Consider the following 12,663-nt stretch of genomic DNA (forward strand, 5'->3'; position numbering starts at 1 on the left):
TTTGCATAAACAGAGGGATTATGGAAAGCCTTCAGTAATTTTTTTAGATTTTCCTAAGATTAAATTGCTTACAAAGATATTGGCTTCTCATATAACTTAATTTATATGAAACTTTGATTATATTTTTAACAGCTAATTTATTAAGTAATTTTAAGTAGGTATTTTTATTAATAAAGCAAAGCAAATGAATTTAGTAAATATTTACGTTTGATTCACAAGGCACAAACGCTGCCCTACCTTCAGCCTAATTTAAAATGCAGGTGGCTAGGGCTTTTGTTATTAAAATTCTGTCTTAAAATTCCACTGATGTACTTTAAGATACATTAAACAAAATAACTTGTTTTGCCCTTTCTTAGAGGCTAAAACCTTCATAACATTTAAGAAATATGTATATAAGTAAAATATATTCATTAATTTTTATTTGATAAAGCTTTCCATGTGATTTCAAGTATATTAAATTGGTTAAATTCAAAAATATTTCCTTTAAGAAGAGAACAAACTTTTTGAATCACTCTGGGCCCTTGGAGCTTTTCAAAAATCATCCCTCGGTTATAGCCTTGAAATTCAATGTGGAAAAACCATCAAATATATATACTTGAGATTTAAAGATTATATATTTTTATAATTATCTTAAACTGATTTTAGTATTAAAAATTTCGGTTGGCAAGAAACCAAGATGGCGGCATAGGTAAACATCTGAAATTGCTGCCTCGCACAACCACTTCAAAAATACAACTAAAAGACAAAACGGACATCATCCAGAACCACAGGAAGGCTGGCTGAGTGAAAATTCTACAACTAGAAGGAAAGAGAAAAGCACACTGAGACTCAGAGGAAGTGCAGAAGTAAAGTGCAGAGGTACAGAGGCGCACGTGGAAAGGGCTGGCAACTGAGGACGTGGTTGTCTTTTTCAATCGGGAGGGAGTCTCAAGCTTCCGACTTCTCTGAACTCCAGTTCCAGGCAAGTCTCTGGGGACTCAGACTCTTACAGGGAGAAACTGGGCTGTCTGGCAGTGGGCGGAACTCGAGGGCGGCTTTCTCTCAGAGGTGCTTGTAGCGATTACCGCGGGACACTGAGACCCGGAGCCTCTTAGGGCAGGGCTGAGGATCAGCCATAGCTGTTTGCTCTGCCCTGTGGATTCCCTGAAACCCCACCCCACCCAAGCTGGGTGAAGAGGCTTTTGCATATGAATGGCCTGGCCCTCTGCAATCTAAAATTACCTAAAAAACTGAAGTTGGATCAGAGAGATCCAGAACATCCAAAAGAAGGCCCAAGGCCTCACAGCAGCTTGCAGTGCTTCACATCTGGGCCTCATCTGGGCACGTCCAAACCCCAAACAAAGAAGAGGAATCTGCAGATCTCTCCGTAGCTCCTGCTGGGTAGCCTCAGGCAGAGGCTAAATTAGTACCTCCTTAGAGATCCAAGTGCCAGTGTACCCAGTGGTCAGAGTGGGACCATCCAGATTAAAACTCCTCAGATCCATAAGGGACACACTCAGGGGGCAGACTCAGTGAGCACCAAAGCCCCAATGAAGCAAGTCTTTCCCCAGAAGGGTGTCTCCAGCACAGAAGTTCTCCCACCGTAGACACAGCTGATTCTCACAGCCAATTGGTCTGGAGGTCAATCCCTCCCAGTGTTACCTACAACAATCAAGGCTTAACTACAACAAGACTGTGCACACAGCCTACAAAGGGGTGCACCAAGAGTGTCTACCTCAGGTAATTAGGGAGGCTGAGCCACTGGGCCCTATAGGACACCTAGCACACAAAGCCACTCTACCAACACAGGGAAGCAGCCAAAATGCAAAGACAAAGAAACAGGTCACAAATGACAGAAATGGAGGGAAGCAAACTACTGGATATAGAGTTCAAAATCACGGTTATAAGGTTTTTCAAGAATTTTCTAGAAACTGCTGATGAATTTAGTGAGACCCTCAAGAAATCTAGTGAGACCCTCGAGGATATGAAAAAGGACCAACTAGAAATTAAGCATACACTGACTGAAATAAAGAATATTATACAGAGTTCCAACAGCAGACTAGAGGATCGCAAGAATCAAGTCAAAGATTTGAAATACGAAGAAGCAAAAAACACCCAACTGGAAAAACAAAAAGAAAAATGAATCCAAAAATATAATGATAGTGTAAGGAGCCTCTGGGACAACTTCAAGCGTACCAACATCCAAATTATGGGGGTTACAGAAGAGAAAGAGCAAGATATTGAAAACCTATTTGAAGAACTAATGACAGAAAACTTTCCCTACCTGGTGAAAGAAATAGATTTACAAGTCCAGGAAGCACAGAGAACCCCAAACAAAAGGAATCCAAAGAGGACCACACCAAGACACATCATAATTAAAATGCCAAGAGCAAAAGACAAAGAGAGAATCTTAAATGCAGCAATAGAAAAACAGTTAGTTACCTACAAAGGAGTACCCATAAGACAGCAAGGGAGATAAAGGCAAAAATAAATGAATAGGACTATATCAAATAAAAAGCTTCTGCACAGAAAAAGAAACAGACAACAAAACAAACAGGCAGCCAACTAGATGGAAGATGATATTTGCAAACAGTAGCTCTGACAAAGGTTTAATTTCCAAAATATATAAAGAACTCATTAGACTTAACATCAAATGAATAAACAATCCAACCAAAAAATGAGCAGAGGACCTGAAAATACACCTCTCCCAGGAAGACATATGAACAGCCAATAGATCTATGAAAAGATGTCCAACCTCACTGGCAATTAGGAAATGCAAATCAAAACTACAGTGAGATACCACCTCACACCTGTTAGAGTGCCCATTATCAACAAGACAAGCAATAACAAGTGTTGGAGAGGCTGTGGAATAAAGGGAACCCTCATTCACTGCTGAAGAGAATGTAGATGGTACAACCGCTATGGAAAGCAGTCTAGTGATTCCTCAAAAAGTGAAGAGTAGAGCTACCATATGATCCAACAACCCCACTCCTGGGTATATACACAAAAAACTGGAAAACCTTTTTCTCAAAGCTCTATGCACCCCTATGTTCATTGCAGCATTAGTCACAGTGGCCAAGACATGGAGACAACCAAAGTGTCCTGCAATAGAGGACTGGATAAAGAAGATGTGGTACATATACACAATGGAATTCTATATAATCCTATCTAATAATAGACAAACATGGTAATTGACCATACCTTCACTACGCTTCCCATTGGCTAATAAGCGTGATATGCAAATTAACCGCCAACAAAGATGGCTAATTGGCATACTGCAGGCAAATCCCGCTGTGCCGCCCCGCCTGGGGCTAGCGGCAGCGCGATCCCTAGCCGCTGGCTGCCTGAAAAAGAGTTCCTGGCCTGCCGTGTGCGGCCCAGGGAGGGCGGCAGTGTGATCCTGAGCCTCCACCCGCCCCAGTATAAGATCTGGGCCTGCTGTGTGTGGGGCGGGGTGGTTGGGGTGGGCAGGGCAGGCGGCAGCACTATTTGAGTGGCTGCCCGACCCAGCTTGGGGTCCAGGCCTGCCATATGCAACCGGGGGAGACGGGGCAGACACCGCGGGATCGGGCATGCCATCTGCCACCAGGGGAGCGGGCCTAAGCCAGCAGGTGGTTATCTCCCGAGGGGTCCCAGACTGTGAGAGAGCACAGGTTGGGCTGAGGGACACCCGCCCCCCCCTGCCAGTGCACAAATTTTTGTGCACCCAGCTTCTAGTCCTATCTAATAATAGACAAACATGGTAATTGACCATACCTTCGCTACACTTCCGATTGGCTAATCAGGGCAATATGCAAATTAACTGCCAACAAAGATGGCGGCTAACCGCCAACAAAGATGGTGGTTAATTTGCATACATAGGCGCAATGCTGGGAGGCAAAAGGAGAAGGACGGAAGAAGCCACCTGCCACTGACGGTGATCGGAAACCCAGGAGGCAGGCAAGAGCCGGGTGGCAGGGCAAAGGTGGCCCCCCAGCCCGTGATCGGAGAACCGGGGCCGCCTTTGCCTACCCCCCGGCCGGTGATGGGAGAAGCCGGGCAGGGCAGGGAAGAGGTGGCCGCTGGCAGCCGCTTCTTCCCTGCCCACTTGCCCCGCCCCCGCCCCCCCCGCTGGTGATCAGTGATCAGAGAAGCCTGGCGGGGCAGGGAAGAGGTGGCCGCCGGCAGCCACCTCCTCCCTGTGCCCCCCGGCCGGTGATTGGTGATCGGAGAAGCCCGGCAGGGCAGGGAAGAGGTGGCCGCTGGCAGCCGCCTCTCCCCCCACCCCCCACCCCCCCCCCCCACCGGTGTCCAGAGAAGTACCTGTATTTTTTTTCAAAGTACCTGTATTTTTAATAATTTCTTGACATGGTAAAAGAATTTTACATTATGATCCAGGGGTGATGGGGTGAGGAGAAGGAGCAGCAGAACAATCCAATAAACAAAAAGGGAAACAGAAGTGCATGGTGGAAGGGATTTGAAGGGTGGGTAGGGGCATTGCCCAACTAAAATGCAATTGGTTTGTTACTGAGTACTATTCATGGGAAGACAGCATCCTGACTCCTTCTCTATACAGCATATTGGGAGTAAAAATGATGCATCCAGGTGGAAATATGATTAGGGGTTGGAAGACAGACAGGGAAAGAAGAAGTCAGAAATAGACACTGAGAGAGTCACTGGCTGGCTGGCTGCAAATACTGACTCTCCAGTTGTGATAGAATAAAAAAGTGGGGGATATCTCTGGAAGATTCAAGAGATAGGGGGCAACTCTTCTATGGTTTTGCCTTGCCCAGCAGATTTCCACATACACATGTGTACATGCCTATGTTTGCATGCACACACATATACACATAACTGACTGCCCGCCCTGGAAGCACAGAAGAAGAAGAAGCCACCAGAGGAAGAAGCCGCCTACCTTTGGTCCTGGCACCAGCACCTGTGGCTGGCTGCAGCCCAGGAGACGGACAAGCCACCCACCCGAGGTCCCAGGCTGCAGCCACCTGGAGAAGCTGCCAGCCCTGTGGTCCAGGGCGCCAGCGCCTGTGGCCAGGGAAATAGGTTCCCTCTTCTCCTACTGCAGTCATTACTTCAATATTCCCCTTCTGAATTTCTCTCCTTTGCTGCAACCCAACTCCACTTTTCATCGGAAGGATATGGAACAGAGAGAGCAGTGTTAAAAGCTTACATTTTTAAGCTGGTAAGGTTGGTACTTAAATATATAAATGGAAAACTAGAGTCCTTTTTTTTTAAAAATATATTTTATTGATTTTTTACAGAGAGGAAGGGAGAGAGATAGAGAGTTAGAAACATTGATGAGAGAGAAACATCGATCAGCTGCCTCCTGCACATCTCCCACTGGGGATGTGCCCGCAACCAAGGTACATGCCCTTGACCGGAATCGAACCTGGGACCTTTCAGTCCGCAGGCCAACGCTCTATCCACGGAGCCAAACCAGTTTCGGCGGAAAACTAGAGTCCTTAAGGTAACAAAGGCTACAAAGGACAGGGACAGCGCATGACCTATTATATCCAGCAATCCATATGGGGACTGAAAACTTTGCAATGATGACAATTAGTGAAGATATGAATCAACTAAAATAGTTCACAGGGACAATTCTTCCATCTTTGAAAATATCTACATCAAATCTGTTTAAATAGATTTTCATCTGCATAATATAACACATTCTGACAAGACCACCACCACCACCAATGTGGTCAGTGTTGTGCCGATAAATGTTTAATAACTGAGGGATGCCCCCCACCCCCGAGTGCACAAATTTTTGTGCACTGGGCTACTAGTAAAGAGATAATATGCAAATGGTGTCACACCCTCACGCCGTAATAGCTCAGACACTCAACACTGGGGAGAGAGGTGTGAGGACCAGCCAGGCAGAGATGAGTTCACCAGAGAGGAATGGGGACCAGCCAGGCTTCTATATAATAAAGAGCTAATATGCAAATGATTGTCACGCCCTCACGCCATAATGGCTTAGACGCTCAATACTGGGGAGAGGAATGGGGACCAGCCAGCATAAATGAGCTTGTGAGAGAGGAATGGGGACCATCAAGGCTACAGCCCGGGAGAGGGACAAGCCGCCTGCCCTGCAGTCCCAGGCGCCAGCACCTGGGGCTGGGGAGAGGGACAAGCTGCACACCCCATGGTCCCAGGTGCCAGTGGCTGCGCCTGTGCCTGCAGCTCGGGAGAGGGACAATCCGCATGCCCCACAGTTCCCATGATCCTGGGTGCCAGTGGCTGCACTTGTGGCCCGGGAGAGGGACAAACCACCTGCCCCGCGGTCCCGGGCACCAGCGCCTGCGGCTGTGGCCTGGGCAAAGCTGCCCGCCCACAGTCCCCTGCAGCTGCAGTCAGCCTGGGTGAAGCCAGCCCAGGTCCTGAGTGCCTATGGCCGGCTGGAGGAGGGAAGCCTGGGTCCTGGGTGTGGGGCAGGGCAGAGGCGGTTAGGGGTGATCAGGCCGGTAGGGGAGCAGTTAGGGGCAATCAGACAGGCAGGGATAGGGGTTAGGTACAATCAGGCAGGCAGGCAAGTGGTTAGAAGCCAGCGGTTCCGGACTGTGAGAGGCAGTTGGACATCCCCTGAGGGTTCCCGGATTGGAGAGGGTGCAGGCCGGGCTGAGGGACCCCCCCGGCTCCCATGCACAAATTTTGTTCACCGGAGAGAGACCAAGATGGCGGCGTAGGTAAACACCGGAGACCGCTGCCGCAAACAACCATTTCAAAAATACAACTAAAAGACTGAACGGACATCACCCAGAACCACAGGAAGGCTGGCTGAAGAGAGACTCTACAACTAGAAGGAAAGAGAACAGCAAATCGAGGCTCAGAGGCGGCGCAGTGTGGAAAATACAAAGGTACCGAGGTGCGCGCGCAAAGCGGGCTGGTGGCTGAGGGCGCGGTTGTCGTTTTCTGTCGGGAGTGAGTCTCAGACTCTGGGCTCCAGATCCGGGCGAGTCTCTAGGGACCCAGACTCAAACGGGAGAAGCGGGATTATCCGGCATCAGTTGGAACCTGAGGGCAGCTTTCTCTCCGAGGTTTGCAGCGGCTGCCGGGGTTCTGAGAAGCAGAGCCTCTGGGAACGGGACTGAGCGTGGCCATAACTGCTCCCTCCGCCCGCCCTGTTGATCCCGCCCCGCCCAAAGCCTGCGCACAGCCATTTGCCGATCGCCTCAGGCAAAGGCTGGATTAGCGCCTCCCCAGAAGGCAGACGTTTTCCTTACAGCTGATTCCTATAGCCAGTGGGCCTGGGGGTCAAATCCCTCTAGTGTTAACTACAACAATTAAGGCTTGGCTAGAACAAGACTGCGCACAGAGACCACAAGGGGGTGCACCAAGAAAGCATAAAAGATGCGGAGACAAAAAAACATGACAGAAATGGAGGATATGGAGCTAAGAATCGCAATTTTGAGGGCTTGCCATAAATTTGTGCAGAGCCTCACGAAAACTAATGAGACCCTCGATGCTACGATAAAGAAATTAGAAAGTAAGCATACACGGACTGAAATAAAGAATATTATACCCAATAGCAGACCAGAGGAGTACAATAATCAAACAAAAGATTCGACAAAAAACACCCAATTGGAAAAGCAAAATGAAAAAAGAATCCGAAAGTGTGAAGATAGTGTAAGGAGCCTCTGGGACAGCTTTAAGCGGTCTAATATCAGAGTCATTGGAGTGCCAGAAGATGAGAGACAGCAAGATATTGAAAACCTATTTCAAGAAATAATGGCAGAAAACTTCCCCCACCTGGTGAAAGAAATGGACTTACAGGTCCAAGAAGCGCAGAGAACCCCAAACAAAAGGAATCCAAAGAGGACCACACCAAGACACATCATCATTAAAATGCCAAGAGCAAAAGACAAAGAGAAAATCTTAAAAGCAGCAAGAGAAAGAGGCTCAATTACCTACAAGGGAATACCCATACGACTGTCAGCTGATTTCTCAACAGAAACTTTGCAGGCCAGAAGGGAATGGCAAGAAATATTCAAAGTGCTGAATACCAAGAACCTACAACCAAGATTACTTTATCCAGCAAAGCTATCATTCAGAATTGAAGGTCAGATAAAGAGCTTCACAGATAAGGAAAAGCTAAAGGAGTTCATCACCGCCAAACCAGTATTATATGAAATGCTGAAAGGTATCCTTTAAGAAGAGGAAGAAGAAGAAAAAGGTAAAGATACAAATTATGAACAACAAACATGCATCTATCAACAAATGAATCTAAGAATCAAGTGAATAAATAACCTGATGTACAGAATGAACTGGTGATTATAATAGAATCAGGGACATAGAAAGGGAATAGACTGACTATTCTTGGGGGAAAAAGGGGTGTGGGAGATGCGGGAAGTGACTGGACAAAAATCATGCACCTATGGATGAACACAGTGGGTGGGGAGTGAGGGTGGAGGGTGGGGTGGGAGCTGGAAGGAGGGGAGTTATGGGGGGAAAAAAGAGGAACAAATGTAATAATCTGAACAATAAAGATTTAATTTAAAAAAAAAATAAAAAATAAATAAATAAATAAAATAAAATAAAATAAAAAAAATTTTGTTCACCGGGCCACTAGTGTTACTCATAAGAAAGGATGGCCCAGCCAGCATGGTTCAGTGGTTGAGTGTTGACCTGTGAACCAGGAGGTCAGTTTGATTCCCAGTCAAGGACATATACCCGAGTTGTGGGCTTGATCCCTAGTGTGGAGCATGCAGAAGGCAGCTGATCAATGATTCTCTCTCATCATTGATGTTTCTATCTCTCTCTCCCTCTTCCTTCCTCTCTAAAATCAATAAAAATATTTTTTAAAAGAAAGGATGAAATACTGCCATTTGCAACAACATGGATGGACCTTGAGAACATTATGTTAAGTGAAATAAGTCAGTCAGGAAAAGTTAAGAACCATATGATCTCACTCATAATTGAGGTATGAAATCAAAACTCGTGAACACAAACAGTAGTGTGGTGGTTGGCAGAGGGAATTTGGTGGGGGTGAAGCAAGCCCTAATACAAGGTGACAGGAGATCTGACTCTGAGTGGTGGGCACACAGTGCAATGCATAGATCTTCTAACACAGAAACCCACACCTGAAACCTATATGATCATATTAACCAATGTCACCCCAATACTTCTTTAAAAAGGGGAAAAGAAGAAGCTGTCGTACATATACACAATGGAATATTACTCAGCCATAAAATGAATGAAATCTTAACATTTGCAACAGCAATGAGTGTTAAATACCATATGATTTCACTTATTTGTGAAATCTAAAGAACAATATAAACAAAACAGAAATAGACTTAAAGAGAACAGACTGGTAGTTGACAGGGGAGGGGGAGGGATGAAAAGGTGAAGGGATTAGGATGTGCAGATTGGTAGTTACAGAAGAGTCACAGGGATGTAAGGTATCGCCTAGGGAATAAAGTCAATATTATTGTAATGACTGTGTATGGTGCCAGGTGGGGACTGGAAATATTGGGGGGAACACTTTGTAAAGTATATGATTGTCTAACTACTATGCTGTTACATTTGAAACTAATACAAATAACATTGAATACAAACTGTAATTGGAAAAAGTATTTTTAATTTAGCAATAAAAATTATTTTTTTAAAAGATTGGCACCATGTTTTATTCTAAGAGTTTTATTGTTTTAGGTTTTACATTTATGTTCTCGATCCATTTTAAGTAATTTTTTAATGTGGTATTAGAAAGCATCTAACCTTTTTGCATAGGGATATTCATTATTTTTGGCACTGTTTGTTGAAAAGACTGTGAGTTCCCCATTATTTGGTCTTGGCATGCTTGTCAAAAATCATTTGACTATATTTGGGAGGGCTTATTTTGGGGCTCTATTTTATTTCACTGGTCTATATGTCTGTTTTTTGCCAATACCACACTGTTTTAATTACTGCAGCGTTGTATTAAGTTTTGAAATCTGGAAGTGTGAGTCCTCCAATTTTGTTCCACCTCCCCACCCCCACAAGGTTGTTTTGGTTATGTGGAGTCCCTTGAGATTTCATGTGAATTTTAGGATTTTGATAGGGATTGCATTGAATCTGTAGATAACTTTGGGTAATATTAACATTTTAACAATATTACTTTTTTGAATGTATGAACATGGGATGTGTTTCCATTTATTTGTCTTTAATTTCTTTTATGAATCTTTTATAGCTTTACTAAGTAGCCTAGTGCACAAAATTCATGCACTTGGGCGGGGGGATCCCCCAGCCTGGCCTGTGCCCTGTCACAGTGCGGGAGCCCCGAGATTCATCGCCCCAAAGAGGTAGGCCCCACCCACCCATCCAGGGCTCCTCAATGAATTGTCCCAGAGAGGTAGGCCAGAGCCGGGGGAGGCCTGTGGACCCCAGGGCCAGGCCATGGCAGAGGCCTCCGCTGCGCCCCACTCCCGTCCCTGACGCTGCAAGTCCCCGCCCACCGTGCCTGCTGCATGCAGCCTCCAGCTGATCGGCCATTATGCTTGAGGGCGTCCCAACCATTTGCATATTACCCTTTTATTAGTATAGATTTTACAAGTCTTCACCTCATTAAGTTAATTCTTAATTATTTTATTATTTTTAATGTTATTGTGAATCGACTCATTTTTGTAATTCCCTTTTAAGATTATTTAAGTTAGAAATGTAATTGGTTTTTTTGCATGTTGACTTTGTATCATACTATTTTGCTCGGTTCACTTATTAGATCTAACAACTTTTTGTGGGGTCTTTATGATTTCTTCCATATAAGAGCATATTATCTGCAAAGAAATAATTTTACTATGTCTTTTTTCAAAGAAATAATTTTACTATGTCTTTTTGCATTTGAATGTCTTTTATTTATTTTTCTTGTCTAATTGCTCTGACTAGAATGTCCAGTACTATGTTGAATAGTATTTTTTATCTCAAAGGAAAAGTTTCATTCTTTCATTACTAAACTAGAGGCCCAGTGCATGAATTTGTGCATGTTTGGGGTCTGGCTGTCCAGCCCCAATCTAGGCGGATCAGGGCTGGGACAGTCAGAAGGAGGAGACAGTGGGAGGTTGGCCAGCCGGCCCGCCCCCATCAGGGCTAGATCAGGGCCAGGCCAGCTGTGGGGAGGGGCCGTGGGTGATTGGCTGGCAGGCCCTGCTCCTGATTGGGGTGGGGGAGGCCGATCGGGGGTCAGTGGCCAGGGGAGGGGCCATGGGAGGTTGGATGGCCAGCCCCACCCGATTGGTGTGTGGGAGTGATCTGGGGCAGAGCTGGCTGGGGGGTGGGGCTACAGGCCAATTGGGGTGGTGGGGGCCCATCAGGGGCGGGGCTGGCCAGGGGAGGGGTTCCAGGAGGTTGGCCACCAGCCCTACCCCTGTTGGGGTTGTGGGGGCAATCAGGAGCAGGGCTGGGGGAGGGGAAGGGCCATGGGGGGGTTGGCCAGCAGCCCCACCCTCGATCATGGTGGGAGAAGCTGATCAGGGGCAGGGCTGGCTGGGGGGAGGGGCCGAGGGAGGTTGGCCGGTTGGCCCCACCCCCAAATCAGGCCTGTTCACTGGCCACAGTGGGCGTCATAGCGACTGTGACCAGAATGATTCTGGTCATCACGGTGTTCCAGTCGCTGGCTTTTTATATATATAGATTGTTTGCTGTATTATGGCTCTTATGTGGAGGTAGTTGTCTTCTATTCCTATTTTGTTGAGTGTTTTTATCATGAACAAGTGCTTTTTCTGCATCAATTAAGATGACCATGTGGGGGTTTTTCTTTGTTTTGTTGATGTGGTGTATTACATGGACAGATTTTGTATGTTGAACCACCTTGCATTCCAGGAATAAATCCCACTTAGTCATGGGGTACAGTTCTTTTGAATATGCTGCTGAATTCTGATTGCTCATATTTTGTTGAGAATTTTTGCATCAATGATCATAAGGGCTATTGGGCTGTACCTTTCTTTGCTTATAGTGTCTTTTCTGGCTTTAGTTAGGGTTATGCTGGCCTCAGAGAATAAGTCAGAAAGTGTTCCCTTCTCTTCAATTTTTTGGAAAAGTTCGAGAAGGTATTAAATGTTTGGTAGAATTCACCAGTGAAGCCATCAGCTTCAGGGCCTTTCTTGGAAGATTTTTGGTTACTGATTCAATCTCCTTACTAGTTATAGGTCTATTTAATTTGTCTATTTCTTCACGATTTAATCTTGGTAGGTTTTATGTTTCCAGGAATTTGTCCCTTTCATCTAGGTTATCCAGTTTTTTGGCATATAATTGCTCACAGTACCCTCTTATGATCCTTTTTATTTCTGTAGAATAGGTAGTAATGTCCCCACTTTCATTTCTGAGTTTAGTCATTTGAGTTGTCTTTCTTTTTTAGTCCATCTAGCTAAAGTTTTGTCCATTTTGTTGACCTTTTTGAAGAACGAACTTTTCATTTCATTGATTTTTCTCTGTTGTTTTTCTGTTCTCTATTCTGTTTATCTCTGCTCTAATCTTTTTAAACCTGTGGGCTAGAGTGAAGGGAAAAGGGCATAGGGGAGAAACAGCTTGCTCTTTCTTATCATTCATGTTTCATCTGCCCTAGGATGTGATCTGCCTTCCCTCACCTTCCAGTACAACACTGCACTGCTCTCGCTCAATGCTCCCTGTCTTGGCCTATTCATAGTGAATATTTCCACTTAACTTGTTTATTTATTTATTTAATCCTCACACAAAATATGTTTTCATTGATTTTGAGAAAGGGAG

The sequence above is a fragment of the Myotis yumanensis genome, unplaced genomic scaffold (genome assembly GCF_028538775.1).
Source record: "Myotis yumanensis isolate MYYU_CA2020_CCGP unplaced genomic scaffold, mMyoYum1.0.hap1 SCAF_16, whole genome shotgun sequence".
Lineage (NCBI taxonomy): Eukaryota > Metazoa > Chordata > Mammalia > Chiroptera > Vespertilionidae > Myotis > Myotis yumanensis.